Source organism: Arachis ipaensis, chromosome B3 (genome assembly GCF_059453495.1).
Source record: "Arachis ipaensis isolate K30076 ecotype BB chromosome B3, ASM5945349v1, whole genome shotgun sequence".
Lineage (NCBI taxonomy): Eukaryota > Viridiplantae > Streptophyta > Magnoliopsida > Fabales > Fabaceae > Arachis > Arachis ipaensis.
In genome coordinates this window covers 100348543-100354542 of record NC_142438.1, presented here as the reverse complement: position 1 = coordinate 100354542, position 6000 = coordinate 100348543, and the positions used below count along the sequence as shown (strand labels likewise).

Genomic DNA, 6000 nt, shown 5'->3' with positions numbered 1-6000 from the left:
TATCAATTTCAAGAACTCCCTTCCTTGTAGGCGTCCCATTATTCACAGGATTCCTTTCAGAAGTATACATGAACTGGTTATTAGCAACCATGTCAATAAGTTCTTGAGCTTCTGCAGGCATTTTCTTTAGGTGAATGGATCCACCTGCAGAAGTATCCAATGACATCTTTGATAGCTCAGATAAACCATCATAGAATATATCCAGGATGGTCCATTCTGAAAGCATGTCAGAAGGACACTCTTTGGTCAGTTGCTTGTATCTCTCCCAAGCTTCATAGAGGGATTCACCTTCTTTCTGTCTGAAGGTTTAAACATCCACTTTAAGCTTACTAAGCTTTTGAGGAGGAAAGAACTTGGCTAAGAAAGCCGTGACCAGCTTATCCCAAGAGTTCAGGCTATCTTTGGGTTGAGAGTCCAACCACACTCTAGCTCTGTCTCTTACAGCAAAAGGGAAAAGCATGAGCCTGTAGACTTCAGGATCTACTCCATTAGTCTTAACAGTATCACAGATCTGCAAAAATTCAATTAAGAACTGAAAAGGATCTTCAGATGGAAGTTCATGAAACTTGCAGTTCTGCTGCATCAGAGAAACTAATTGAGGTTTCAGCTCAAAGTTGTTTGCTCCAATGGTGGGGATGGAGATGCTTCTTCCATGTAAATTGGAATTAGGTGCAGTAAAGTCACCAAGCATCCTCCTTGCATTATTATTATTTTCAGCTGCCATCTCCTCTTCTTCTTCGAAAATTTCTGAAAGGTGCTTGCTGGATTGTTGTAATTTAGCTTCTCTTAGTTTCCTCTTCAGAGTCCTTTCAGGTTCTGGATCTGCTTCAACAAGAATATTCTTGTCCTTGATCCTGCTCATATGAAAAAGAGGGAACAGAAAAATAATAATAGGGATCCTTTTTACCACAGTATAGAGGTCCCTGTGTGAGTAGAAGAAAAGAAGAAGAAAAGAATGTAATGTAAAGAAAGAAACACAAGGGTGAGAAGAGCAGAGATGTGAGATGAAGAGAAGTGTTAGTAGATGAATAAATACATAGAAGAAGATGAGAGAGAAGGATTTTCGAAAGTTATTTTTGAAAAATGGTTAGTGATTTTCGAAAATTAATAGAAGAATTAAATTAAAATTGAATTTTGAAACAATTGGTTAATTAAAAAGAATTTTTGAAAAAGAGGGAGATATTTTCGAAAATTAGAGAGAGAGAGTTAGTTAGGTAGTTTTGAAAAAGATAAGAAACAAACAAAAAGTTAGTTAGTTAGTTGAAACAAATTTGAAAATCAATTTTGAAAAGATAAGAAGATAAGAAGTTAGAAAAGATATTTTAAAATCAAATTTTTGCAAAAGATAAGATAAAAAGATATTTTTGAAAAGATATGATTGAAATTAATTTTGAAAAAGATTTGATTTTTAAAATCACAATTAATGACTTGATTCACAAGAAATCACAAGATATGATTCTAGAACTTAAAGTTGGAATCTTTCTTAACAAGCAAGTAACAAGCTTGAAATTTTTGAATCAAAACATTAATTGATGATGTTATTTTCGAAAATTATGTGATAAAGATAAGAAAAAGATTTTTTGAAAAATATTTTTAAAATTTTCAAAAATAACTAAGAAAAATGAAAAAGATTTGATTTTTGAAAAAGATAAGATTTTTAAATTGAAAATTTGATTTGACTCATAAAAACAACTAGATTTTAAAAATTTTTGAAAAAGTCAAATCTGATTTTCGAAATTTATGAGTGAAAAAGGGGGAGATATATATTTTTTTTTATTTTTGAATTTTTAATGATGAGAGAGAAAAACAATGAAAATGCTCAATGCATGGAAATTTTAGATCAAAACATGTGATGAATGTAAGAACACTATGAATGTCAAGATGAACACCAAGAACACTTTGAATGTCAAGATGAACATCAAGAACTTATTTTTGAAAAATTTTTGATGCAAAGAAAACATGCAAGACACCAAACTTAGAAATCTTTCATGTTCAGACACTATGAATGCAAAAATGCACATGTAAAACAAGAAAAGACACAAAACAAGAAAACATCAAGATCAAATAAGAAGACTTACCAAGAACAACTTGAAAATCATGAAGAACACTATGAATGCATGAAATTTCGAAAAAAATGCAAGATGAGCATGCAATTGACACCAAACTTAAAATCTGACTCAAGACTCAAATAAGAAACATAAAATATTTTTGGTTTTTATGATTTTATGATTTTTTTTTTTGGATTTTTCGAAAATTATTTGAAAAAGAAAAATAAGGATTCCAAAATTTTTAATATGAATTCCAGGAATCTTGCACTCTTAGTCTAAAGCTCCAATCTGAGGGTTAGACATGGCTTAATAGCCAGTCAAACTTTAGCATGTAAATCTTTTGGATCTGGAACAGCAGCAGGTGGATTAGTAACAACTAGCTTGCTCTTGATAATGTTGGGTTGGAAGCCCCAGTCTAAATGAATTTAGACATGGCTTTACAGCCAGTCAGGCTTCAACATGCTTCATGAAACACTAGAATTCATTCTTAAAAATTCTGAAGAACATAATAAAAATTTTTGAAGAAAATTTTTTTTTTCTTTTCGAAAACAGAAGAGAAATTTTTGAAAGATTTTTGAAAAATTTTTGAAAATAAAACAAAAAGAAAATTACCTAATCTGAGCAACAAGATGAACCGTCAGTTGTCCAAACTCGAACAATCCCCCGCAACGGTGCCAAAAACTTGGTGCACGAAATTGTGATCTTAGGCAATGGCGCCAAAAACTCTGTACGCACGTCTTAATAAATTGTTTTTCATTCACAACTTCGATACAACTAACCAGCAAGTGCACTGGGTCGTCCAAGTAATAAAACCTTACGTGAGTAAGGGTCGATCCCACGGAGATTGTTGGTATGAAGCAAGCTATGGTCACCTTGTAAATCTCAGTCAGGCGGATATAAAATAGTTATGGAGTTTTCGAAAATAAATAATAAATAGACAGAAAATAAAGATAGAAATACTTATGTATATCATTGGTGAGAATTTCAGATAAAGGTATAGAGATGCTTTCGTCCCTCTGAACTTCTTCTTTCCTGCTGTCTTCATCCAATCAGTCCTAATCCTTTCCATGGCTGGCTTTATGTAAGGACATTACCATTGTCAATGGCTACTTTTCATCCTCTCTGTGAAAATGGTCCGATGGGCTGTCACTGCATGGCTAATCATCTGGAGGCATCACTGTGGTCAATGGCTGCATCCCATCCTCTTGTGAAAATGGTCCAAATGCTCTGTCACGGCACGGCTAATCATCTGAGGTTCTCGATCATACTGGAATAGGATTCACCCTCCTTTTGCGTCTGTCACTATGCCCAGCACTCGCGAGTTGGAAGTTTGTCACAGTCATTCAATCCCAGAATCCTACTCGGAATACCACAGACAAGGTTTAGACTTTCCAGATTCTCATGAATGCCGCCATCAATCTAGCTTATACCACGAATATTCTGATTAAGAGATCCAAGAGATAATCATCCAATCTAAGGTGGAACGGAAGTGGTTGTCAGGCACGCATTTGTGGGGGAATGATTGAAGTGCGAATGAATATCTTAGAAGCGGAATAAGTTGAATTGAATAGAAAAACAGTAGTACTTTGCATTAATTCATGAGGAACAGCAGAGCTCCACACCTTAATCTATGGAGTGTAGAAACTCTACCGTTTGAAAATACATAAGTGAAAGGTTCAGGCATGGCTGAATGGCCAGCCCCCAAAACGTGATCACAGGATCAAAAATACAATCCAGGATGTCTAATACAATAGTAAAAAGTTCTATTTATAATAAACTAGCTACTAGGGTTTACAGAAGTAAGTAATTGATGCATAAATCCACTTCCGGGGCCCACTTGGTGTGTGCTTGGGCTGATCTTGAATGTTACACGTGCAGAGGCTCTTTCTAGAGTTGAACGCCAGGTTGTAACGTATTTCTGGCGTTCAACTCTGGTTTGTGACGTGTTTCTGGCGTTTAACTCCAGACAGCAGCATAGAACTGGCGTTCAACGCCCTTTTACATCGTCTAAACTCGGCCAAAGTATGGACTATTATATATTTCCGGAAAGCTCTGGATGTCTACTTTCCAACGCAATTGGAAGTGCACCATTTTGAGTTCTGTAGCTCCAGAAAATCCACTTTAAGTGCAGGGAGGTCAGAATCCAACAGCATCAGCAGCCCTTCTTCAACCTCTAAATCTGATTTTTGCTCAAATCCCTCAATTTCAGCCAGAAAATACCTGAAATCACAGAAAAACACACAAACTCATAGTAAAGTCCAGAAATGTGAATTTAACATAAAAACTAATGAAAACATCCCTAAAAGTAACTAGATCCTACTAAAAACATACTAAAAATAATGCCAAAAAGCGTATAAATTATCCGCTCATCAACTACTCCTAGAACTAGAATAAAGAAAATCCAAAAGAGAAAAAAATTACAATTTGGAGGCAAAAGAAAACTCAATAAACGTGACCTTCCAGCTAGCGTGTGATAGGCGTTAAAGTGGCGTGCCACGCCCAGCTCTTCAAGTGGCACGCCACATATGTTGGTGTCCCTGGCGTGCCACGCCTTCGAGCCCAAGTGGCACGCCTAGCTTTGCTTTGGTCTTTTGTAGTGTTGGCATGCCACGCCTTAGTCTTCAAGTGGCACGCCCAAGTGAGGATTGAGAGTTGGCGTGCCACGCCTTCGACACCAAGTGGCACGCCCAGCTTTGCTTTGGTCTTTTGTAGTGTTGGCGTGCCACGCCTTGGTCTTCAAGTGGCACACCCAAGTGAGGATTGAGAGTTGGCATGCCACGCCTTCGACACCAAGTGGCACGCCCAGCTTTGCTTTGGCCTTCTCTTAATGTTGGCGTGCCACGCCTGGGTCTTCAAGTGGCACGCCCAAGTGATGATTTGAAGCTGGTGTGCCACGCCTTCGATGCCAAATGGCATGCCCAAGTGGTTGTCCCTTCTAGATTGATGAACTGGCGTGCCACGCCCAATGGTTCAAGTGGCATGCCCATAGTGTGTGATGGGCTTGGCGTGCCACGCCCAGCTCCTGGCGTGCCACGCCCATGAAAAAGATTCAATCATGCTTCTCTGAAAAAATATACTGGCGTGCCACGCCCAGCTCCTGGCGTGCCATGCCCATGTAAAATATTCAATCATGCTTCTCTGGAAAACTATACTAGCGTGCCATGCCCAGCTCCTAGCGTGCCACGCCCATATAAAGGCTTTGAGGATCCTTTTTGGAATTAAATACTGGCGTGCCACGCCCAGCTCCTAGCGTTCCACACCCATACAATTTCATGGCGTTTGTTCCAAGTGGCATGCCAATTTCACACTCCCAGCTTGTTTTATTGTTTTCTTCCCTTTTTGTTGCCCTTTTCACCTGAAACTCAGCACAAACCCATTTCAAAGCAATGTACCATAATATCCATCAAATAGTTCATGAATTGCAATGATCAAATGAGATTATGCTCTTTTATGGTCCTTTTTAGGCAAGAAAAAAGGGTAAATGATGTAAATCATCAATGGCCGAGTATGGCTGAGCTATTGTTGAATTATGGCTAAATATGATTGCATATATGGGTATTGAATGAAATGTGAATCTTGCACTTCCACTATCTGAGATACGAGTTTCACTGGGAGAAAGCAATGGCTAGCCACCATGTGCTCCAGGTGGAGACTCGATACTCTTCTGACCCTATGTCGTAAGTGTGGCCGGACACTATGAAAGTTCCAGATGAGCTCGCCCCCGTGAATATACACCAGTGAGGGTGTTGGATATGAATTATAATTTATGATTGAGTATAACTCGAGTTGGGGATGCACGACAGAGGGACAGTCCAATAGTTAGCTACCAGGACTTGTCGGGTTGGCTATATAACCGACAAATGATATCATCAGCCATTAGGACAGGAATTCATCATATGCATACTATGTGAATTGTTTGGATTTGCCTAATTGACTGCATATGACCTACTAA

General features: G+C 38.1%; 1 non-coding gene across 1 annotated transcript; it reads left to right on the top strand.

The window, feature by feature from the left end:
• Positions 1-220: 220 nt before the first annotated feature.
• Positions 221-328, top strand: LOC148571764 (small nucleolar RNA R71). Its single transcript, XR_015907884.1, has one exon. It is a non-coding gene; the product is annotated as a small nucleolar RNA R71 (small nucleolar RNA).
• The last annotated feature ends 5672 nt before the right edge of the window (positions 329-6000 follow it).